Source organism: Halichoerus grypus, chromosome 13, assembly GCF_964656455.1.
Source record: "Halichoerus grypus chromosome 13, mHalGry1.hap1.1, whole genome shotgun sequence".
NCBI lineage: Eukaryota > Metazoa > Chordata > Mammalia > Carnivora > Phocidae > Halichoerus > Halichoerus grypus.
In genome coordinates this window covers 9,680,465-9,706,834 of record NC_135724.1, presented here as the reverse complement: position 1 = coordinate 9,706,834, position 26,370 = coordinate 9,680,465, and the positions used below count along the sequence as shown (strand labels likewise).

Below are 26,370 nucleotides of genomic sequence, written 5' to 3'. Positions count from 1 at the left end.
TTACCCAGCTAGTATACAATAGTCAGGGCTAGAAAACACATGTCCTAATAATTAATAGTAACAAAACAACAAATGCCAACAACTACGGGATACTCGATATATGACAGGCTCTTTACTGAGTAATTTACATGTATTTATTCTGTAACACTTGCAATTATCGTGTGCAGTAGATATGGTTGCTATCCCATTTTACAGAGAAGAAACCTAAGACACAGAATTACTCTAATAACTCTGGTTAGCAAATTTGTTTTCCATTGGAGCATAGAAAGCAAATCTTAAATTGCTATACATGTATTCTGGAACTGAACAATATATAAATGGATGAAGGATGATAGGAACCAGATTTCTCAGTGTTGGAATGGAAGATAACAGGTAAGCCAGAAAGAAGGCTGGAATGATCCCTGTGGTTATGGATTAGAGTTGGACACATCAGTATAAACTCACAGGAAGCTTAATATATGTAAAGATGGTTACATATAGACACATTTATGGATAATGGTACACGCACAGGGTATTATACATACATATATTTCCTTTCTCTGTCAGCTTAGATCACCCAGATCTTGGTTTGTCATAGCATTCTTGCAGAATCGGAATGAAGACTCTTCAAAGAAATGACTAATTCCAGGATGGGGTGAAGGATATATAAGTCTGGACCATATTATAGTGCCCAAAAGTAAGAAACCAACAAGCAAATGAATGACAACAAAAAACACCAACCCACAATAATGTCAGTGGAACACAGGAGACAGATGAAAGCATTACTAATGGCCAAACCTGGAACAATTTGAACAGAAAATGAAGTATAATTGGATTATAACCCAGAATTTATCATAAATATCCATGAGTCAATACTGGTGCTATGAAGGAAGAAATGTTTGGTTGAAACTCTGGGGATGACAGGTGTGTGGTACGTCCCTTGCATAGAACTAGAAAGAAAACAAAAATATAATCAGAACTCCCTCTCTGTCTCTTGCCCATGCTCCCCTCCCACCCTGTAGACTTTATGTCTCAAACCAGCTTCTATACAAGGCAGAACTTCAGGCTGCCAGGGTGTTTTCGCTTCTAATGACTTTTTGAAGTAAAAGCCGGGATTATCTACTGAGAGTGAGGTGATTTAAGAAATGTAAGTGAATTAGCAGGACTAGTATTAAGAATAGCTGCTCCAGAGAAAATAATCGAGATGCGACCAAGGTTATAAGAGATATGTTTGAATGCCATTGAGGGCTGAGCTGAGATTAGAGGCAGTTATTTATAATAAGATGCACTTTCATTGTAATGTGAATATTTGCAATTATGTCCCTAACTCATTCAAAAATAATCTCAAAAGCCTACAGTTAAAATGTAGGATTTGCCATATTTCCTCTATCCTGAAGTGCTCTTGACTCTAAAATGCACCATCATTTTACCAACTGCTTTTCATTCACTCATCCAACAAATGTTCTATGACCTCATGGAGTTTATGTTCCATTGAGGTGGGGGAGTTGCTAATGAAATAAGTAATAATGATATGTTTCAGATGATGAAAATTTCTATCAAGAAATATAAAGTACAAAGGAATATAGGAAGAATAGAGGCTGTGTGTGTGTGTGTGTGTGTGTGTGTGTGTGTGTTTTGATGTAAACAAGTTGGAAAATCAGGTTTCATTGATATGGTAGCTTGTGGGCAAAGACCTAAAGAGGATGAGAGAGCGATCATACAGATTATCTGGGGGCAAGTATCCAGGCACAAAAGAGCAAAGAATTCTGTGTAGCTGGAGTGAAGTAAGCAAGGGGTGAATAGGAGCAGATGAGTCAGAGAAACTGTAGAGGTTCAGCTATGTAGGGCTTTATAAGCCATCACAAAGACTTGACTTTTAATGAGATGAAAAACCATGGGAGAGTTTTGAGCAAAGGAGCATAGTCTGACATGTTTTTAAAAGATCACTCTAGCTTCACTTTAAGAATAGATTATAGGAGAGTAAAGAAGGAAGCAAGGATTTTTCTAGAAAATAAAAATAGGCAAGAGTTATTTGCAGTTTGGTCCAGAGTAGTAGCATGGAGGGGGTTAGAAGGTGAATCTTGATATAGTTTCATAGCAATAAGAGAATGCAATTACCTTTGATTTTGGTATAGAGATGCTATTAACTGGAGAGACAGGGAATTGGGATGATTAATTCAATTAAAAAAGTTTTCAGATGTGGATTATGCCAATCCCAGTAGTGATGTTGAGTGTAGCCTTGCATGGTTGAGCCTGAAGTTTAAGGGAGAAACTCAGGTACTACACATAAATTTAGAAGTTGTTTGCATATTATTTAAAACCATCAGATTACAGAAGATAAAGAATAGAGTTAAGTGTGTGGGAAAGTTACTAGATCTGGGACATCCCAATGTTTAGTGGATAGGGATAAAGGAAGAACAAGCAAAGAAGACGTGGAAGGATCAATGGAGATAGAGGAGCAAAATCAGCAGAGTGTGGCATTTTGGAACAAGGTAAGAAAGAATTTCTCAGAGGGCTAAGGGATTCATGGCTTCAAATGCTACTCTCAGGTCAATTAATATGACAGCTCAAAACCCTTTGATTTTGTAAGATGGAAGTCATAGATCTTTCCATGATAAGTTTTGGTGAAATAGTAGGAACAAAGTTGGTTTAAATGGATTAAAGAGAAAATAGGAGAGGAATTGGAGACAGTAAGTGCACCCTTTTAGAAGCTTTACAGTGAATGAGGGTGGAGAAGTGGGGAGGTTTCTAAAGGGAGACGTGGGAAGAAAAGAGGTTTTTTCAAGATCAGAATTTTTGTTGTTGTTGCTGAAGATAATGAGTCAGCTGACAGAAAAAGTGATTATGCATGAGATAATGGGGGCAATTTCTGGACTTTTATGCTTGGAAAGTGGGAGGCAATGGTATTTAGTGTACAAGCCTAATTGTAGACAGTGGCAGAAAATGCATCTTTATGAACAGGATTGAGGGCAGAATTCATGGAGAGGGAGCCTCGTAGCTGGGTATGGTGATGTCAGGAGGCTATAGATCATCTCTTCTCATTGCTCCTATTTTCTCAGTGAAGCAAGAAACAGTCATGTGTGAGAATGAACTTAGGTGAGGAGGAGTTAGGCGTTTGAATAGAGAATACAACATACAAAATCATCATCCAAAGCACCGGAGAATAAATGGATTAAGAAAAAGTAGAAGGAACAATGGAAATTTTGGTAGCTTTGGTATATAAAAACTCTCCCATACTCATTCAACATGAGATTTTAGAATCATGTGAAGAAAGAACTTAGAATCAGGTGAACATGGCAACGCCTCCTCTTAAATATGCAGGCTTCTCTATTTTGCATCCTTCTGGACTCATAGAGGCTACACCATACTCTTCAGTCAGAGGCTTGATGGAAGTCCATAAATCACACTCTGAAAAGCTTTGGCTTTAAGTCTGATACTGCACTTTGGAGGGCCCTGTCACATTCTTCTAGCTTGATAGTATTGTTTTATTGATTCGTTTATATTTGTGATTTAAACATGGATTCGAGAATTTACAAGAACCCTGGGTTCCAAAGGGGTGAGGTGCTATTGATTCCAATTTGTGTTAGAGAGATTTTAGATACACACAGGTGAACAGTGGCATTTTAATGAGGGTCACAGTGAAGCCCAGCGAGCATGGGATCACTTGGCAAATGGACAATGACGAGATCAATGTACTATATACAACATAGTATGCATGATGCAGGCTAATACTTGTGTTACAAGCAAAATATTACAGCTCTAAGAAAAAATACATAACAAAGTGAGAAGGTTGGACTTGATACCTTTTTGCATTCTTCTTCCTCATGCTAAGATTTTAGAAAAATATTTCAGGGTCCAATTATAATCGTACTATTTTAAAATCATTGCAAATTGTTCCCAAAGAAATATGTCCTTGAAGTCACTTTAAAAATATCTTTACAAATAGTTAGGCAAATTTACTATAGGATTTGTTTTCCTGGACATTTTGAGTTGTATTTTAGCAATTTCATACATTTTCTGCTTAAGTAGGGACACGTTTCTAAGACTCGTCTATGTTTTCGGATGGTACAATGTAATTATCACAATTTATTTTTAATTTGTGCTAATAGTCTTTTGGAGATTAAAATAAGTTGATCTCACATCTTTTGACGTTTAGTTTTTAAATATATAATCACAAAATCAAAGGAATATTGAATATACATGTCTCAGTCCATTGGGTGGCTGTACCAAAAATGCCACAGACTGGGTGACAGTCCCTGGCATTTAATTTCCTACAGTTCTGGAGACTGGGAAGGCCAACATCAAAGTGCCACCAATCTGATATCTGGGGAGAGTCTGCTTCCTGCTGCACCAATGATCCTCTTCTCACTGTGTATCTTCCCTCAAACACATATATATACATTATGTATATATGTAGTATGAATATATATCAGACATAATACATGCATACATGTATAGTATATATACAATATAGTATGCATGTATGTGTGTATATATATAAACATATAAATAAACATATATATAAACATATTATATATACAATATAGTATGCATGTATGTGTGTATATACATATAAACACATAAATAAACATATATATAAACATACTATATATACAATATAGTATGCATGTATGTGTGTGTATATATATAAACGCATAAATAAACATATATATAAACATATTATATATACAATATAGTATGCATGTATGTGTGTGTATATATATAAACATATAAATAAACATATATATAAACATATTATATATACAATATAGTATGCATGTATGTGTGTGTATATATATAAACACATAAACATATATATAAACATATTATATATACAATATAGTATGCATGTATGTGTGTGTATATATATATAAACACATAAATAAACATATATAAACATATTATATATACAATATAGTATGCATGTATGTGTGTGTGTATATATAAACATATAAATAAGCATATATATAAACATATTATATATACAATATAGTATGCATGTATGTGTGTGTGTGTATATATAAACACATAAATAAACATATATATAAACATATAAATATAACTAGTTTTAATAAACCTGTTGATTTATACACTAAGTCTTTTTTTCTGGATAAGCATAAACTTCATCTTCGTTCCCATTTTCTTAAGGTTTCAAACAAGTCCTCAAGCACCACCACTGCATGGCGAGTACAGAGGCTGTAGACGTCTGGTGTTGGGATCATCTGGGCATCTGTCCACCCATCTTTTTTTTTTTTTTTAAGATTTTATTTATTTACTTGAGAGAGAGAATGAGATAGAGACAGAGAGAGCATGAGAGGGGGGAGCGTCAGAGGGAGAAGCAGACTTCCTGCTGAGCAGGGAGCCCAATGCGGGACTCGATCCCGGGACTCCAGGATCATGACCTGAGCTGAAGGCAGTCACTTAACCAACTGAGCCACCCAGGCACCCTGTCCACCCAACATCTTGTCAAGACTGCTGTCAACACTCCACCTGGACCCTACACACTCTTTCCATGCCCCCAACGCATGTCCACCTCCAGGGTGGTGGCTCCTTCTGCTACTCTGTGCACACACAGATCATCTTTTCATGCACGCACAGATCATCTGGCTTCTTCTGGGCCCTTGAGGTAGAGGAAATTCAGTGTAACTGTAGAAGGTCCTGCCTACCAGCATACAGTACGAAGTAGTTTTTTTCTCTGAAATCGTTCCACCTTTGCTGGACAGAAGTCCCTTTCTGCTTTTTCTATCCTGCGCAAGCATGCATTTTGCCTGAAACTACTTCTTGTCTTGCTCTGTGATGGTTGTAGTATGTTTGCATATTTAGTTTCCTGTTTATTTATTGCGAGTTCAGCATCAAATTTAATTTCACTTGTGAAAATCTTTTAATTTCTTCACATGAATTAAATATTCTATTTCTTTTTTTATAAAAAAGCTTTCCCAGATCTTCCAGCTCTGCTTATTGGCTTGTTGGACAACTTTGGTTAGAAATAATTTGTCATTAGATCTCTTTCTTAGAAGAAAGAAATACAGAAATTTCTGTACTTGGAATATTGAATCCATTCTGATTCTTTAAAATTTTCATTAATCCTTTTTCTTTCCTTGTATGGGGGAAGCTTGCAAATCCTTTCCATTGCTTACAGTATTCTGAAATAGTATAATGTGATATGGTTCTATTTTCGTCCATTTTGCTGAATGCTTAGAAGGTCTTTCTAGAGGAGACACTTAGGACACCAGGCCCTGCTCCCAGCAGAGAAGGCTTCAGCTGTGGGCTTGGTATATTCTGAGAGGAAATATTCCATCACTTCTCATCAGGGAATCATATCCATCAAAGCCACCCAGCCATCTGATAAATGGAAAGTCATGATATCATAGTGACTATTAGCTATAGCAACACAGTCATAAATCTCAATATTTGTGTAGAACAGACCAGAATGATAAGGCAAATCAGAGGCAGGAAATAGTTCTGGTGAGGTTTGCAAGGAGCCATGAATAGGCAAGCTGACCCCAGAAGAATTACTTCCTGGACAAGCAGGGTTGCCCTAGGGCCCTTTAGTCTTTTAAGTACCTTGGACTTGATTTATTCTGGGGAGATTGTTTTACACAATTCTCTATAGGCAGTTGGAGAATATGAAAGAGAATAACCTGAGTGCATGCATCTAGAGGATTCCTTTCTTGGATGAGAATAACCAGAAAGCTTAATTAATAATAAGGCTCCTAGCAGAACGAAGTCTGAGACAAGAATGTGTAACTTTGATAAATACCAAAATGTGGAAAAGTATACATTCCCCATACCATTGAGATGAGTCATGATGAAGAGAGTGCAATGAATCACCTGCCCAGGTGAGAAGAGATTGCACTCAGGAGGCTTTCCGCAAGGCACATTCTTCAGCTCATGTATTAGTGAGGGTTCTTGACTGGCAGCAATGCAAGCAAAGCCTCACTATTTTAAGGAAGAAATGAGATTTGTTATCAGAATTTTGCATAGTTCACAGAATCTGGGAGGGCAGGAGATCTAAGCCTCGAGGGAGAGTGAGAAACCATGTCCAATGTCATAGCACAGAGCTGGTGTCTTCATGCTGCTGTGACCAAATAGCACAGTCCCAGGGGCTGGCCCCATACACTCTGGCAGCTCTGGGAGCTTGGTGCCCCTGTGGGAATTGCAGTCTTTGTTGCCCCTGGAAGGAGCCACCACTATTGTACCTGCGCCCCTCCCCCTGGCCAGAGTGGGTACTGCACCATTCCTTCTTCCCAGCCGGACCCGGCTTTGCCCAATCAGGGAGTGGTTTCTGAGCTACAGAACCCGTGTCTCATGCTGGCAGCCTCTTATAAGAAAGGCTGGGGAAGCCAGACTTTGACATGTTCAGGTTCTCTTCATACTCCACAAGGCAGGAGTGCCTTGAAGGTGGGGGTCTCCAACATAGGAGGGGTGCACAGAACCCGGGTGACCAAAAAGAAAATTTTTGATTACCCAGGTGCAAGAATTTTGAATGGGATCATTAATTGATGTCTCATCAATTCAAATATCTACGTTTAGCAATGCGTGAAGGGTTCATTAACTAAGGAATCTTTAAAAGCTATAAAGGATTTGTTGGAATGACTAAGCCTGCACTGTGCATTAAGCCATTTATATTTTTGGTAAGTACTTTATGGTAAACACGACTATAAAGCAAATAGTGTGCAATGTATGGAGTAGATTGAATAGTAATATCCAATTCATCCTCACAGAAGTCATTCTATAATATGACCCAATATCACAAAGCCTGCCAGTCTATAGAAATCCCAGGCTTGGAAGTTTTAAACATGTAACAATATGTAAATAGAAGAGGGTTTCTTAATCCTAAAATTTGTATGGAACCAGAAAAGACCCCGAATAGCCAGAGGAATGTTGAAAAAGAAAAGCAAAGCTGGTGGCATCACAATTCCAGACTTCAAGCTCTATTACAAAGCTGTAATCATCAAGACAGTATGGTACTGGCACAAAAACAGACACATAGATCAATGGAACAGAATAGAGAGCCCAGAAATGGAACCTCAACTCTATGGTCAACTAATCTTTGACAAAACAGGAAAAAATGTCCAATGGAAAAAAGACAGTCTCTTCAACAAATGGTGTTGGGAAAATTGGACAGCCACATGCATAAGAATGAAACTGGACCATTTCCTTACACCACACACAAAAATAGACTCAAAATGGTTGAAAGACCTCAATGTGAGACAGGAGTCCATCAAAATCCTAAAGGAGAACACAGGCAGCAACCTCTTCAACCTCAGCCACAGCAACTTCCTCCTAGAAACATTGCCAAAGGCAAGGGAAGCAAGGGCAAAAATGAACTATTGGAACTTCATCAACATAAAAAGCTTTTGCAGAGCAAAAGAAACAGTCAACAAAACCAAAAGACAACCGATAGAATGCGAGAAGATATTTGCAAATGACATATCAGATAAAGGGCTAGTATCCAAAATCTATAAAGAACTTATCAAACTCAACACCCAAAGAATAAATGATCCAATCAAGAAATGGGCAGAAGACAAGAACAGACATTTTTCCGAAGAAGACATCCAAATAGCCAACAGACACATGAAAAAGTGCTCAACGTTGCTCGGCATCAGGGAAATCCAAATCAAAACCTCAATGAGATACCATCTCACACCAGTCAGAATGGCTAAAGTTAACAAGTCAGGAAACGACAGATGTTGGTGGGGATGCGGAGAAAGGGGAACCCTCCTACACTGTTGGTGGGAATGCAAGCTGGTGCAGCCACTCTGGAAAACAGTATGGAGATTCCTCAAAAAGTTGAAAATAGAGCTATCCTACGACCCAGCAATTGCACTACTGGGTATTTACCCCAAAGATACAAATGTAGGGATCTGAAGGGTTATGTGCACCCTGATGTTTATAGCAGCAATGGCCACAATAGCCAAACTATGGGAAGAGCCAAGATGTCCATCGACAGATGAATGGATAAAGAAGATGTGGTATATATATACAATGGAATATTACGCAGCCATCAAAAGGACTGAAATCTTGCCATTTGCAACAACGTGGATGGAACTGGAGGGTATTATGCTGAGTGAAATAAGTTAATCAGAGAAAGACATGTATCATATGTTCTCACTGATATGAGGAATTCTTAATCTCAGGAAACAAACTGAAGGTTGCTGGAGTGGTGGGGGGTGGGAGGGATGGGGTGGCTGGATGATAGACATTGGGGAGGGTATGTGCTATGGTGAGCACTGTGAATTGTGTAAGACTGTTGAATCACAGACCTGTACCTCTGAAACAAGTAATATATGTTAAAAAAAGAAGAAGAAGAAGATAGCAGGAAGGGAAAAATGAAGGGGGGGAATCAGAGGGGGAGACAAACCATGAGAGACTATGGACTCTAAGAAACAAACTGAGAGTTCTAGAGGGTAGGGTGGTGGGGTATGGTTTAGCCTGGTGATGGGTTTTAAAGAGGGCAAGTACTGAATGGAGCACTGGGTGTTTTACGCAAACAATGAATCATGGAACACTACATCAAAAACTAATGATGTAATGTATGGTGATTAACATAATATAATAAAATTTTTTAAAAAAGAACTCTTTTTTAAAATGGGGGAAATAATATCAGTTTTATTTTTTCAATATCTGGAAACACTGATGTCTTTTTCTATAATTAGAGACAAAAATGCCAATTTATGTAGAGACATTTTCCTTATAGTAGAGGAAGTTAGCTCAAGTGTTTTATATGACTTTATTCAACAAACAAAAACATAACAATTTTCAAACGCTTCCCAGTGAATTTGACTACAGAAAACAGATGAACCAGGTTACTTAATTTTAGTTTTCTAGGCATTGCTCTATTATTAACACTAATAATTTACATTCATTTCTCACAATTCTAAAATCGCTATGTGCCAACCTATTATATATATATATATATATATATATATATATATATATATATATACTCTGTGCCTAACACTGCAAATAGTGTTTTATAGATGTTAGCTCATTCACACAGCAGGGCATGAGATAGGTGCTATTATTTCCATTGTTTATAGATTTGGAAATTGAGACACAGGGTCTTAAATAACTTGCTAGTAAATTGTCCAGCTGGAGCTTCAACCCAGGCGGTCTGGCTCTAGAGCTCATATTTCCACCACCATACCAAAGTGCTGAATTCATGCTACAAGGTTATGATTTGCCATACTGGTTTATACATCAGTGTTTTATAAGTCTGAAGTGTATGTGTCAACAATCTCAGAGTCAGAGCACATCAGTATGGAATAACCATCAAGTTTTTGAGATTTGTAATAATTTACCTTCTTTTCTGGGAATCAAGAGACACTGGAAGGCAGAAGCCAAAGCCAAATTTGTAGAATCCTGTATCAACACTATTAGTATCCAATGACTCAGCTCTCATTTGGCAGCAAGAGCCAACCCACTGGGGACAGGACATGGAAGGAAGCCCAATCAGATGTTTTTCATCAAATATCCCCAACTTCTTGACTGCAATCATTTCTTCTGGCTATATTCAAATGCAGTGATCCTGTCTGTTTTATCTTTGAAATAGAGCAGACATTGAATAACATTTCAACATGGCTTATAGTTTAAACACAGTACTATTCATATTTATACAATCTCCTTCCATCTGAGCCCATATCCTTGTTCTTTCTTGCCTTATATTTAATATATGTTTACTTCCAAGGTAGCTTTTATGTTCCTATAACCTGGATAGTATAGTATCTTTGCAATACCGTGATGAACTTAGTAAGGTGTTTGTAGGTGTACAGTTTAGTGAGGCTATTAGATTGTAGCCCCTATGTTTTGAGGAAAATTGGTAGGTCTCTGGCTATCACAGGACTTGTCATATAATGACCTAATTCTCCTGGGAGAGTTATATTTTCCTTTCTCTCTTTAAATACTTACCATATGATGTTATAACTTTTTTTAATATTTAGATTTGCACTACAAAATAATGAGCTCTTTTATAGATTTATTTGAGAATACAATGAAGAATAAAACGGAATAATGATCTATACAATTAGGAAGGAAAAAGGGCTTTCAATACTGAATAACACAAGTAGTGATATGACTTATAATTGCAAATTAGTTAAGTCTGCATGGCGTTTTGCCAGAATAGACAAAACCTGAGCTTATTTACATAGATTTAATATGAAATTGTTTCAAAATTGTTATTATTTAACTTCTCTTACTTTCCATTATAAATATGTTTTTTTTTCATAGCCATCTTTCCAAAGGTAAGGTCTACATTTCTAAAGAAATCATTGAATTGTTCTGCAAAATATTATAGCTTATTCAAACATGATTTTTATTTTTTATTATTTTTTTTAAGATTCTATTTATTTATTCAACAGAGAGAGAGAGAGAGCGAGAACAAGCAGGGGGAGCAGCAGGGAGAGGGAGAAGCAGGCTCCCCGCTGAGCAGGGAAGGGAGCCCAATATGGACTCCGAGGACCCTGAGACCATGACCCAAGCCAAAGGGAGACACCCAACCAACTGAGCCACTCAGGTGCCCCTCAAACATGATTTTTAAATTGCTTTCCCAGGGTTCTTTCTTTACCTGTTAGGTGTGATGATGGGTTGCCTTCCTACTAGAGACTCCTTAGACTAAAAGTTCTTCTCTCTCTCTCTGTGTAGAGCTGGTGTTGAAGAAGGAAACTGAAAGTCAGAAAAATTGTCATTACCACCATTATCTCCAATTTCTTTTTTGAAAGTTTTTCTATCACAATTCAGTTCAATAAGTATTTATTGAGAAACTACTATGTATAAAACACTATGTTAAGTAACACATGGTGCTACGAACTGAATGTCTCCCTAAAATTCATATGTTGAAACCCTAGCTCCCAGTGTGACAGTGTTGGAGATGGGCCCTAGGGCGGTAATTAAGTTTAGATGAGGCCATAGGGATGGGGATTTCATGATGAGGTTAGTCCCTTTCCAAAGAACTTGTTCCCAAATATTCCCATCTTCCAGCTTTACTTCTTAGTCCTGTGTTATTTGGGCAAAGGCTAAGGTTTTATGACAAAGAGATCCTAAGTAAAATATATTAAATGAGTAGATGTTTGTATCTGCCTCATTTACATTCTTCCAACTGTAAGCACATCATTGTTCCACGTCATTGCTGAGAGATGCTTCTTTCTTCCATTTTCATTCTTCATTGTTGCCACCTTCATGGATGAACAAGAAGAAAGAGATATAAGTCAAAGGATTTCTTTAAACAAATAAAGTACAGTGGAAATCACATGGATTACTTCCAGTGATATTTCACTGCAAATAGTCACATACAGTTACCAGGGTGATTAGAAAAGGTAGCCTGTAACTAAACAGACATGTGTGCAAAAGGAAATGGGGTGACAATCCAGAAGCTTCTGCTACCTGGCCTCTGCTTAAATTTTGGGTGAGTCCTTCCCTGGCCATCCTATTTAAAATTAACCTTCTCCTCTACTCTCAATTTATTTATTTGCTTTTTTGCCTACTTCTACAACAATATAAGCTTTGTGAAGGCAGTGATTTTGTGATTTCCAAATTCCCTACAACAGTGTCTAAAATGAACATGAAGAAGTAATCAGGATAAATAATTTTAAAATAAACAGGAAAAAATCTAAATATTACCTCAAAATAAAAACAGTGCAGTGGTCCAAAATTTTACTTTTTTTTTCTATTAATAACAGATCATTTTTAATGGAAAATAGTCTAACAGTGCCAAAAGTTAAAATTTAATAAAGTCAAAAGTCATGAATTACAAACCTAACAAAAATAGTACAAATTATACAATAAACTATTTAACTAATGAACAACCATCACATAAGTACACTCCTAAAAGATTCAGAGAAAACTAATTATGAAATGGGAATGAAGGCACCTTGGACCATCTCCACATTCCCAGTAATGTGGGATGTGAGTCCCTGCCAAGTGTGGGGATGGCATCCAACTGTGAGTAATGTATGAACCATGGTAAGTTTTAAAAATTGTGGGGACTAAATGTATTTTCTAGTAGCATGAATTCTGTATTATATAATTTTGTCGAATCACGGATGCCGGTTCCTAAGTTCTTTCCGGAGATAATACAATTTGATTCACTCTTACTTACCTTTTGATCTGGCCTGACTTTATAGACTGACTGCCCATCTTCTAAAAAGGTGAGCGGCTTGTGAATTCATGCCAGATGAAATTGATTAACTATGAATCAGTTCAAAGGCAGGATTTTGGATATAACTTTAATATATAATTTAGAGCACTTACCCATGTTTGAATTATGTCATTCGTTTAGGAGCCTTTTCTGTTTAGTTAGAATTCATTTGGCTATTAGCCTTCTTTTTAAGAGTGTAGGTATTATTTGTATGAGAATTTTAACACCCTTGCCTTACAGGGACAACATTTGCCTTTTACAGTGTAACATTTTAAGTGCAAAGAGTAACTATCAGTGAGCAAATACCTTTTAAATTAATTTTCTGATCAAAATGAAATGAATAAATTGCAAATCTTGAGTGGCAGAAACAAATTAAAAATAATATCCATATTTTTTTCAGATAGGAGCTATTTATTACATCCATACTCTTAAATGATTTTGAGCCCACCAACCCTTTCAGCATTTTCAAAAGAATTAATGGTTCTCCAGCCATCACTTGGTATTTATCAATTTAGTATGCTAATTGAATTATAAATCCTTTGAGGATTACACTAAACACTAAACATCAAAGAACAGTTATTGTAACCCATTTGACACTTATACACAATTCCAATTTATTGTAGCTGGGTGATGTTACTGGGAAGTATTTTAGAATATTTCTAAATGTCAGCTGCTAAAGCTAAAGAAGGAGCAGACGGTGGTCATGGAATCCTCCTCTCCATCATCATCATTATTTCCCATTAAACTTTTGAAAATCATAATCCCTAAATCTAAGACACCCCCATTGAGTGTGTATTCATGCACAGAAGTCTACATGTAAGGGTGACCACACACACATGCCATATAAAAAAGTTTAGATTAATGTTTCTGAAATTTGGCCATGCATGCAAAACATCTCAAGTTTTGTCCACTGTTTGTTTTAATATTAATTCTAGGCTCCTCCTCTAGATATTCTAACTCAGGAAGCTGGGGAATACATATCTATAAAAACGGCTGAGCAGATTCTGATGCACGGTCAGTTTTGGAAACCAACCATCAAACACTGCGTCTTCTGTGATCTGCAACTATAATCCTCTGTAAATGTTTGATTCTAGGTATAAACTAGTCATAATCATTCACACGAGTGGATTTGGACACAAACAGCGAGGAATGAGAGTATATGGTTTCTAGGTCTTAAAGTCACTATCTGTGCGAGCCGGCTTTTGTTGACTAGTAAGATACTACATTCTTTGCTAATGTGGTCTGATGGTGTCTCCTTGCTCTTTCAATAACTATCCCGATTACCGTGGATCCCACAAATCACCTCCCCCAACGACCTGGACCATTTGGTTATCTGCAGATTTTACTTGTTCTCTGATTGCTTGTCATCTAAATGATATAAGAAGATGCAGGGTGGGGAGATGTCAACATATACCTTATTTAGAATTCTAAATTGGTATTTAATCTCTCAATGGCTGCAGTAGCCATAATTGCAAAGAATTGTGTTTTGTTTGTTTTAAGTGGTTATTAAGTGAGCTTTTATATTTGTGCCAAATTTATATTATTTTGTAGCATTCAGTATTGTGATAATGTGTAGGTGATACTGAGATGGAAGTCTGTATTTTAATTATACAAGAGAAAAAGGCAGTCAAGTCTGTTCTCCATCACATTGTAAACAAAGCAATGGCTTAATTTTCTTCTTTAAATTATTTTTCAGCATTTTGAAAACATAATATACGTCCTTTATTATGTGTGTTTGATCTCAAAACTCTTTCAGCATTTTGCATTATAGTCTATGTATACAACTCAGGTTTTTTTCGAATACATATACTGACCAGTTTTTTCATATTAATCCTAAGAATCATATAGACTGGCATAAAATATTTTAACTATCTTGACAGAATCAATACCTATCAACAATTTTTTTGTTATTCACAGCATCTATTGGTATGCTAATGTAATGAAAGAAGAGGTGTTAATTTAAAACGGACTTATTGTTTAGTTAGTGGAATAAAAATCTGAGACATCTGATTTTTAAAACTGTAAGATTGAAATAAAGAGAACTGATATCATTTCTACACAGATAAGCCAACCAGTTTTTATTTTTGTAAAATGTCAATGACTGACCTATTGTCAGGTGGTGAACTGTTCTGGGAGAGGAACAACCTTTATTTTGAAAACATATATAGCTAAAATGCATTTGTTTCTTAAAATTATTTTCTTCTAGCACAGAATATATTGTTTCCACTTTTGTAAGATGTTGATATTATGAAGACTGTATGTTTTATTAGTAATGAGCACAATGAAAATAGAAAGTTTCTCATCTGAATTATTTGTCTCCAACACCTCTCTCCCTGAAATTTCACTTTGAAGAATATGTAGCTTAAGAAATTTGAACAAACACAAACACCTATACATTGATAAAGACAAATCTAATTTTACTCAGCTTTCTAACAGATGATTCTTAACCTATAGTGATTTAAGGGATTTTATGGGTAATGTAGATTTCATTTTATATAAATTGTGATTTATACACTGACTTTAGAAACTTAGTCATGTCAGATGTGTCTCCACTTTAGAAATCACATCCTTCTTTGTAACAAATTATCACAGAACCATATACATTAGCCAGAACTAATAGATCTAGCTGTACATTTCTGAAAAGAAGTATGAAAAATACTCTGGGACATGTCTGAATGACAAGATTGAACTGTGCAAAATCATTAAACAGCTGAGAACTGATATTTATTCATTGATTCATAGTTGAAATGGTCATGTTACTATATTCCATGCTGGGCTCTACTTCATTTACTTTGCATGGTTCATAGATAAACAATGTAAGAATAAGCCTCTTGGAAACAAGAATCGAAGAAGACAACTGTTCAGTTGTATGTCATCTAATAAATGTTGGAATTTTCAAGGGAAACTCCTACTGTTTACAGAAATATATGTAGTTCCTGTGTATAGTTTATATATGCCTTCCCAGTATTTCCTCATATGCAAAGTAAAAACACTATGAATTAATTCCTATTGAAATTTGAATTAGTATGGATTAATATTAATAATCAAAGATTTTCTTCAAATTTAACCTTAGTTATAAATGATGTTTATATATGGAACGTCATCGAATTTGGTCACTAAATTAAGAGTTAACTTCTAGAAGCTTCTAAAATTATAACTAGTTATATTTTGCTGCCCTAAATTATTAGATATTAGTGAGCCACCTGTACTACTCTCTTATTAAAAAAATAGTAAATTGTATTGTTGAACATTTCAGGTAGAGAGAACTGTATCATAAACTTATATATGCATCACCCAGCTTAAGCAGTTACCAACTCATGGCATGCTATGTTATCCATACTTCTACCAACTGTCCCACATCTCCCTACTATATTCTGAGGTAACACCACACATATAATATTTCACCAAGTAGATCTTAAATACACTTGCTATATAACATTATCCAATAACTTATGTCACATAAAATTAGCATGAATTCCTTAATGATACCAAGCATCCACTTTGTTGAAAATGTTTTGATTGTTTGAATCTGGATGTAAATAGGACTCATCCATTCTGGTTGGTTCATGTATCCAATGTTGTTGAAGTTATAGCCTGCAACTTTGTATAATAGCCCAATATCTACCCCCCCCCACCCCCGAGTTCCTGGGGGCTTTTCCTTGTCGCTGGAATCCTTTTTGTTGCTCATTTGGCAAGGCAGAAATGCCAGAGAATTAAAGTTCTCCCAGGGATTGTCTCTCAACTAGTGACAGGAATTTGGTAGAGTAAGAGTGACACTTTTTTTGCTAACTGTCAGAATGTTCCCAGTGGAACTGAGCTCCATCTTGCATACAGTAGCTGAGGACTTAAAAAATGTGAATTATTGAATTCCTCTCCTTTTTTGTCTCACTTTTAACTTCCCTTTCTGTATCTCCCAAATAAGCCACTTACACTAGAGTCCTAATGTCAGCATCTGCTTCTGGCGACAACCAGCTAAGACAGTTGCTTTTCAGAGCTCTTTTTATTTATCTTTGTCAATTTGTATTTTTTTTAAATCAAGGAATAACATTTGTACAGTAAAATCTTAAAAAGAGCTGACCTTAAGCATGCAGCTCAATGACTTTCAGATGTTACATCCATGAAGATTAAGTTATAGACAGTTTCTAGCAGCTGATGAGTTCTGGAAATATTGCAGCCATTATAAGATCACATTTTGAATCTGTGCTCTTCTCTTTCTGCTCCTCGTGAGACTCCAGTTAGATGAGTTTGCAACCACCCAGTGGTGTCCCTCAAGTTTCTCATGTTCTTTTCTGTGTTTTTAATGATGCTTTCTTTCACTTAAGATAAATATACCATCATATATTTCTCATTATCCTCTCTTTTTTCTTTTTTCTCTTTTGATGTGTGTTGGGGGGGGAGGTAATTCATCAGTTCCCTTTGATGAACAATACTGAAGTTAATAAATTTTTCCCACATTTTCCTCCCCATCACCCAGATTCTCATGTGAAGTTATTGCCTTTTTTTTCTTGGTTAATTCCTTTAAAGCAGTCAGCACATTAATTTCCATTTTTTCTCCTTTGCAGCCTTTCATTATTTTGGTAGTTCTGCTGCATCTTCGATGTTGGAGCATGTGACCTTTATGCACTCTGCTCTCTCCTTTATCGACATAATTATAGCTTAATTTTACAGGTAAATATGTACTCAGCGATCAACAACATTCCTTATGCTCATATCTCTGTAGCTATTTAGGAAATCTGAGACTTATTTTCTGGTGTATTCCCCAGGAAACTCTCAGAAGAACCTTATTTTCTGCATTCCTTAATATTCATCACATATTTTGTCTGGCCTTTACAATTAAAACTAAGTTTGTCTGGAGATACAATTTTGGCCTACATTTTCATTCCTTGAATATTTTAAATGTGTGTCTGCTATTTTCTGGCATAAAGCATTGCTATGGAACATTGATGACGATCGGATTCTCTTTCCATGATAAATGAACTATTCATTTCCCTGGATGCCCAGAGGGTCTCTCAGCCCCTTTAGAATCAAATAGTTTTACCTGACTATATCATGCTGTTGGCCATCATTGATTAGTTGTCCAGGATGTGGTATGGCCTTTCAAAATGTAGGCTCAAATGTTCTTTAACTCAAAAACATTTTTTCAAATGATAATTTGCTCCATTGCTCTGTTTTATTTTGTTTCTCTTCAGGGACTCCTATTGACTTTTTTTAACCTATCATTTTTCTCAGTTTTTAATCTTTTTATGTTTTATTGCTTTTTTCTTTTCTTAATTTCAATATTTTTTCTGAAATAAATGTTACATCTAAAATTATTTCTACAGTGTGTTCACGCTCTGTTCAATATTTATTTAGTCCAAACATTTATATTTTTTTCTAATTTATATTTTTTTCACTTTCTTAAATTCTTATTGCTTGTTTTTAGGTATTAAACATTTTCGTTTGTTTTTTGATATACTATTATATAGCATTCTTTAATTTTCAGCAGAAATATTTTCTGTTTATTATTTCTTGGTCACATAACAGCAATGTATAAGACTCAGCTGCAATTTCTTCTCTTGTTCTAATTTCTGTGAACTAGGTTTTCTATACATTTAAGAGAGGAGAGTGGGCCAGGATGTACTCTCTGGCTTCTGCACTACAGTTGTAAAATAAAACCTTCAAAAATCATTGTATTTCTCTATACTAGTAATGAACAGATGTACTAAATTAAGTATATCATTTACAATCACTCAAAAAAGAAATATTTAGATGTAAATCTAACAAAAATGTACAGAACTTGTAGTTGAAAATGACACAATGTTGAAAGAAATTAAATTCTAAACAAATAGTTATACCATCTTTATGGATTTTAAAACTTAACATAGTAAAGATGTCAGTTCTCCCCAAATGGATATATAGGTTTAGCTTAATACCAACTGCAATCCCATCAAATTTTCTAGATACAGAAAAGATTCATTTAAAATTATATGGAAAGGCAAAGTAGAATAACTAAACTAATTTTGAAAAGAATAAAGTGGGAGAAATCAGTCTAGCCAAACTTAAGATACTGTATATAGCTATAGTAATCAAAGACATGTGGTATTGGTAGAGGGATGGAAACACAGAGTAATGAAACAGAACAGAGAATTTAGAAATAGACCCACACTTTGACAAAAGTGCAAACACAATTTAATGGAGGGAAATAGTTTTTTCAACAAATCATGTTGAAGCAATCGGTCATTTATAGGCACAATGTGAGCCTTCACCTAAGCCTCATACTTTATACATATCTTACTCCAAATGGATCATGGACTTAATGGTAAAATGTAAAAACTATAAAACTTTTAGGAAAGAAAACAGGAGAAAATCTTTGGAATCTAAGACTGGGAAAAGAGTTTTGAGATTTGACACCAAATTGCAATCCATAAAAGGGAGAACTGATAAATTGGACTTCAAAATTTAAACCTTTTGCTCAGCAAAATATCCTGGTAAGAGGATGAAAAACCAAACTGGAGATGAGCTTAACATTTTTGGACCCTCATCTCTGTCAAATCTCTAGCATTTAGAATAAATACAATACCATCATAACATATAAAATATATTTAAACTCTCAAACTCAAGTGTAAAAAAACCCCATATGTTCCAGTTATAAAATGGTCAAAAAACAGAACAGGACATTTCCCCAAAAAAGATAGGCAGATGGCAAATAAACACATGAAAATATTTCCACCACCATGAACCATTAGGTAAATGCAAACCAAAACCACGATTAAGGTATTGCTACACACCTATTAGAATGGCTGAAAAAAAACAGGGACAAGATCATATGCTGACAAGGAAGTAGAGGAACTAGATCATTCATGTTGCTGGAATGTAAAGTGATATAACCACTCCAAAAAGGTTTGTCAGTTTCATAAAAAAACTAAACTTGCAACAATCATATGACCCAGCCATTGTACTCTTGTGCATAACCCAGAGAAATCAAGACTTCAGTCCAAAACAAGACTTTGGAAAACGAATATTTCTAGCAACTTTATTTGTAAGTCCCCAAACTGGAAACACCCCAGACGTCCTTTAACGGCTGAATGGTTAAATGGTAGGGTGTCTGTACGATCGGCAGTGAGAAGTAATGAACTATTGGTGCACACAACAACCCCAACAACCTGTAGTTAATTATATTGAGTAGATAAAGTTAATATCATAACCTATATGATCATGCAGCATCCTTGAAATGACAGAATTATAAAATTACAAAATGGGGAACGAGTTAGTAGTGGCTAGGAGTTCCTAAGAGGTCGGGGTGGGATGGGAGTAGATGTCACTATAAAAAGGCCACATAAGGGATTCTTATGTCGATGGAATTGTTCCTTGTTTTGACTATATCCATGTCGGTATCCTGTTTGCGTTACTATACTCTAGATTTGCAAGGTACTGCTATTGGGAAAAACTGGATAAAGCTTACAAGGAATCTCTCTGTATCATCTCTTACAACTGCATGTGAATTTACAATTACCCCCAAATAAAAACATTAGTTTAAAAAAGAAAAAGCAAGGAGCAACACTGTAACATTTCCCATTATGGGATATCCAGGCAAATCTTGCTCAAGAAAAAAGGGTTTCTCTTGTTGTCAACTTTAGCATACAAGAACGCTGAGCTGGAATGTGGGATCGGTGAAAGCAATCAATTAAATGTTGAAGAAATGCGTTTCACTTTTTGAGTTACGCCTCTCCTGCTTCTCACTTCCCTTTTAAAGAGGCAATCACTTTTCTTGGCACACAATGTTTCTGATGTGTCTGTGTGTGTCTGTGTGTCTGTGTGTGTGTGTGTGTGCGCACGCGTGCGCTTTTCTTTCATGCTTTCCTTGGAAGCTTGAATCCCCAGTATACGAAATTCACAGGGCTCAAATTGAACACATACCATTTAAATTTTCCAAGGTTGTCTTTACTCCCAGCAAAAGGCATAGTGAAATCCTCTCCCATTTTGACCTGCTATTCCCAGGTCAAACACATGCACCTTACGGTTTGAAGTTTGCGAGGATACCTGGTAATGCCATTTTGTGGTGTATGTTGGCTGTGAGTTAGGTACCATATTGTTTTGTTGTTCTGGTTGCTCTACCTACAATTTGTGGAAGATTCGAAATGAGGTCACTGCTACCACTACCATGTTATCTGTTTATGATCCGTGGCATTTCTCTGTGGTGATTACCTGCTTGTTCTCATCTGAGATGATCAAAGAGTAAGATCAAAACAATTTTTTTTCATCTTTAACAGTTAGCTGGAGTTCAGTTTTAAGATAAAATCTGAACCTCATATATAGGAGATCATCCACCAGAAAAAGAATATACAGAGGCAATCAGACAGAAAATATATTTTATTCCTGATTTACATATCATTTTAACTCTAAACGATTTCCAGAATTTAAAATCGAGGCCATGTCACAGAAAGTGGCTTTAAAGTTTTTTTTTTTTTTTTTAAATAACAGATTTTTAAAATAGTTTCCCTAACTTAATTAATTGAAATCATGGAGTGCAGTCCTATAGGGTGAACCTGTGCCTCAAGCATGCTAATTGATGATCTTGAGGGTCTTACATTTACTAGGAGATTTAAATGGTGGAGGGCAAACCTGAGTCGGCAGACATATGTTAGTCAGCGTGAAGTAATGCTCACGTTTTCAGATCCATCTCCGTGAAATGCAGAAAATGAGAGGTAGCTGAGAAGAATGAACAGATCCTTGACTAAAGGGGCATTTCTAAGGAAAGTGAAATCCCAGAACAAATTACATTGCAGAGAGCATAGAGAGACGTTTCTCATTTTTCATTTCACTTGTTCTTCCTTCACCTTTTTTTAAAACCAAAGTAAAATGAATTAGGAAAAAAGAAAAAAATAACAACTAAAAGAAAATCTTTAAAATTACAGCCCAAAGAGTAGATAGAAAGAACAGTAGAAGAGCTGTATGGAAAAGATTTTCCAAGCTGGCTCTAATTATATTTTGGCTGCGACTTACCTCTGTTTCTTTCTTTTCTGTGGGTTTCAGACTCAGATTTCCCCATACCTCCAAACTATGTCTGAGAACAGATCTGCCTAAGTGTAGGCTTTCCTTTTCCTTTATTTTCCAAATTCAACAATATCCCGTCGTCTAATTTAAATTTAGGAAATTTCTAAAAGTTTGATAAATTTGTATATTGTCTTTCCTCTACATTGTGATAGCTTAGCTTATTCTGTGGTTCATATACCTAAGACTGAATAAATCAATTTTACAAAAAATGGCATGAGTAAGATATGATAATAATGCCTCTAGTGAAAACATATAATGTTCTCAACCAACATCCACTGGTAGCTCTAGCTGTTCGTTTTTATAGGGCATAAGTAAGGAAACGGTAGGTGGATCCTGTATCTTTCTATGACAGAGGGAAAAGCTGGATTCCTTTATGGTCATCCTTATACACCAAGGTATGAATGCCTAGAAGCTTACCAGCTGTGGTATTACCATCCTGTTCTCTGAAACCAGACAATCTCTAAACTAGCTAAACATATACAAGAAAATTTATGGTGGTTAAGGGTGTTGCTATGTAAATTTATTCCAAAAATATTGCTATTCCTTAAAATATTTCATCAAGTATTTCTCTTAATTATCTCCTTATGTTGGTTTAATACACTTAGTGATGGAGTGCTCTTCTATTTAAATGTGGATTTCATTGTTGGAAGGGAATAAGGAAAACTAATTTTTATGAAATGATTATTATGTGCCAAGTACATTTTTATTACATTAAGTCTAATATGTTCCTCATGGCAAACCTTTAATGTATGTAGTATTTACTTTTTCTCAGATGATGAAACCAAGGTTCGGAGATTTTAAATAGCCTTTTCTAATTCATGAAGCAGAACAGGAATTCAAAACCCCGGCTGTCTCAAAAGTTCATGCTTTTTCTGTTATGCCATAATGTTTCATGGAAAAAAAAGTAATCTGATGTCGGGCAAGTGAAAATTATATTTTTGTCAAAGACAATGTTTGAATATGATACAATGCAATACTTTGCTTCATGGCTCTTAAATTAGCTTTGGAATAATGTCCAAAGTCAATAACTTTTAACACATTTTGAATAGCACCATCGTTGATTCTAAACATTTTTTGAGTCACACTTTGCCATTAATAAGTGGTCGCTATGGATGCACACGCAGAGATCTTTCATAGTGTATCAGGAGGTACACTGATTCTGGATTAAGGACCCTTGAAATAAATAAATAGTATCCAAAGGCATTTACTTTTAAAAGCTATTGTTAATTTATCTTAAAACATCATGTTCCTTCCTAGTCACAGTTTATTTCCTAATTTGATACAATCTGTAGAAAAAAATTTCTTATTTTTATGATTCATCAGCAGTCTTTTGTGTATTATTGGTTTATCTCTGTTGTTCACCTTTGGTTTCTGCTACTGTTTACTAATAGGTTAGGAAGGGAAGTGGGGTGCACTACTGCTCAGTAATATTATTATATATATTTTTTATGGTTTCTTGTAAAGTTTATGTATAGGAGGTGGTTGAAATTAACAACTAAATGAGCTTTGACAGTTTGACTGTGGATTTCATCAATTCAATATTTTAATGCCATTATATAGATCACTGAGCGGTCTCTCTCTCTCTCTCTCTATATATATATATATCTTGCAAATGCATTTAAGTTTTATATTTAAACTCTCAGAAATTATATACATCTTCCAACCCACTAATATATACTAGCATCATGGGGGGGATTATTGTTGCAAAATATTAAATAAGAGAAAGAAGACATATTTTCCAGGCTTTAAGAGATACACTATTATTGATTATCAGCAAACTAAATGAAATGTCACCTCATCACAATGTATAAAAATACCATCACTATTATTATAACTTAGATATCTCTTCTGCTGTTCGTGTGGTATCAATCAATCAATCAAGTTCTGCCAGTGTTGTTATGGGGAGCACAAATGAGCCATGAGTAGGTCAGACTCTAAATAATAAGGATATTGCTGTCATACTGTTCCATTTTCTTTTCTCCATGGGGATAAAAATGTGGCAATGCACTGCTTCTTTTGCTAACATCCTACTCATTATCACCCATCTTTGGTATTACAGTTAAGAAAATAATGCTAATGAAGTATTTGCAGCCTCATTCTTTAATCAGTAGCTGAAAATGTTGAACTTTTTCACAATAGATTTTAAATTGAGCATATTATCATATGATTTAACACCTTTTTTAAGGAGTTTGTATGTGTGGTCATATGGGCAGACCCTGTGATTTTTATGACTAATAGCAAGAATGGAACTTGTCTTGGAGGCATTCTTAATGACCTAGAGAAATTCTCTTTTTCACTCAATGGAAATATACTTACTGAGATTATAAAACCCAAGTAGCTCTGAAAGGCATTTGTAATATTTTTCTTACCTGTTTTTCACTTTTTTTTTACAAACTTAAAATATTTTAGGAAAAATAAACCCAAAGAAAATATCCTACTTTGGGGCACCTGGGTGGCTCAGTTGGTGAAGTGTCTGCCTTCGGCTCAGGTCATGATCCTGGGGTCCTGGGATTGAGCCCTGCATGGGGCTCCCTGCTTAGTGGGAGTCTGCTTCTCCCTCTGCCCCTCCCCCTTGCTCATGCACTCTTTCTCTCTCAAATAAATAAATAAAATTTTTTTAGAAATTAAAAAATTAAAAAAAGATATCCTACTTTATTTTTTCCTAAAAAGAAAATGCATCCATGAGAGGTATTGTTGATTTCCTTTATCTTCATACCCTCTGTGATCCCAGCACTTATTGGGTCTCCTGATCTCCCCTGGTTCAGCTGGGCATCACTGACCCACACTGCGCTGTACACTGTGTTGATTTCTAGTTTTTTTCAGGATTCATCCCTTCTACATTGTCCCATGTCTGAGTTATAGATACTGAATCATTAATGCTTCAAGCGATCTTTTTTAAACAATAGGCACAGCAATTTGAACATCTTGAAAAAAAGGGAGGAGGTAGCTTTTCATCTTCAGAGAGAAAAGAAAAAAAAAAGCCATCTGGAAAATACAACCATGTCTCCAGGGCCATAGAGAGAGAGGGAATGTGAATGGTGAATTAGTGAGAGCTTCTGAATAAAAGAATAGGGGAAAAAATGCAAAAATACCATGTTTTTTTTATTATGGAAATGATTTCCATGTCCATAAGATGTATTGTATATAATGTGAATAAAATAATTCATTTGGACCAGGTAGGTTTACCTGAAGAAAAACAAAATGCCCTTTACCTCAAGATATCTGTGTATCCAAAGTCAGAAGTGTGCTGAGCACAAAGATTTTTCTCATTACTTTTGAAATTCAAGAAAAGTAAAAAGAAACGATTCATTTTTCCAATGGCAATTCCAGGCTGTTTTTCTTTCCCTGGGGTTTTCCATCTCCTTCAACAAGGACTTAAACCGATGATCATACTTGGATATGAGAAAAGAAAACTAAAATAAGGCATTAACATGGTTAAACTTCACCGTCAGCAAACAAAAACATAAATCCAGGGATAGATCAAGATTTTGTGGGATCTCAAGCTCATACAAATCAGTGTCTCTCTTTAAGAAAAATAATACAACACATGGCGATAAAATTAAATACAAAAGTGAGTCTGTGTTTAAAATAGAGAGGAAATTACGAAAAAGTAAAAATGTATAAAAGCAGAAACACCTAATTCAGCCATCATAAAATTCCTAATACATACATATTTGGTTAGATATACCTCTGTAGAACTTTTTCTTTATTTTTTTTTCACTGCATATACTTTGATTTCCACTTCTTATGAATCATTTTAAAAGTATAACTTATAAAAAAAGTATAACTTATTATAAAGAGAACAAAAAATAATCCAGTATTTTTAGCATAATGGATTAAACATGTTATTTATTATTGTTCATTGAAATTCATGAAATATGTGGCTTTAAATCCAGAAGCACTTGGTGTTTGTAGGAATACTGAATATTTTTTTCCTACAGACGTGAGAATTTTTATAAACTCAATTTTGCATGATTTCATTTATCTTCTGAGAAAACAGTATAGAATAGTAGGAAATAAGGAGAAGATCAACTAGTAGAATTCTATTATCCAGTGTATATTTTCTGAAAGCTGCTCTGAGAAATTTTAGGCTTTTAACACAATTACACTAAATACAGAGGTTGCAGAGAAAGAAGGCTGGGCACATCAAAAATCTATACCCAGAATGGAGACCATATAAATAAGAACACACTGTGAAGAATTCCAGCTCAGAATCTCTCTAA

At 35.4% G+C, this 26,370-nt stretch overlaps 1 long non-coding RNA gene across 2 annotated transcripts in view; it reads left to right on the top strand.

Moving 5' to 3' along the window:
* LOC118522437 (uncharacterized) overlaps positions 1 to 26,370 on the top strand; it is a 129,196-nt gene that overhangs the window by 65,028 nt on the left and 37,798 nt on the right. The window lies entirely within an intron of this gene.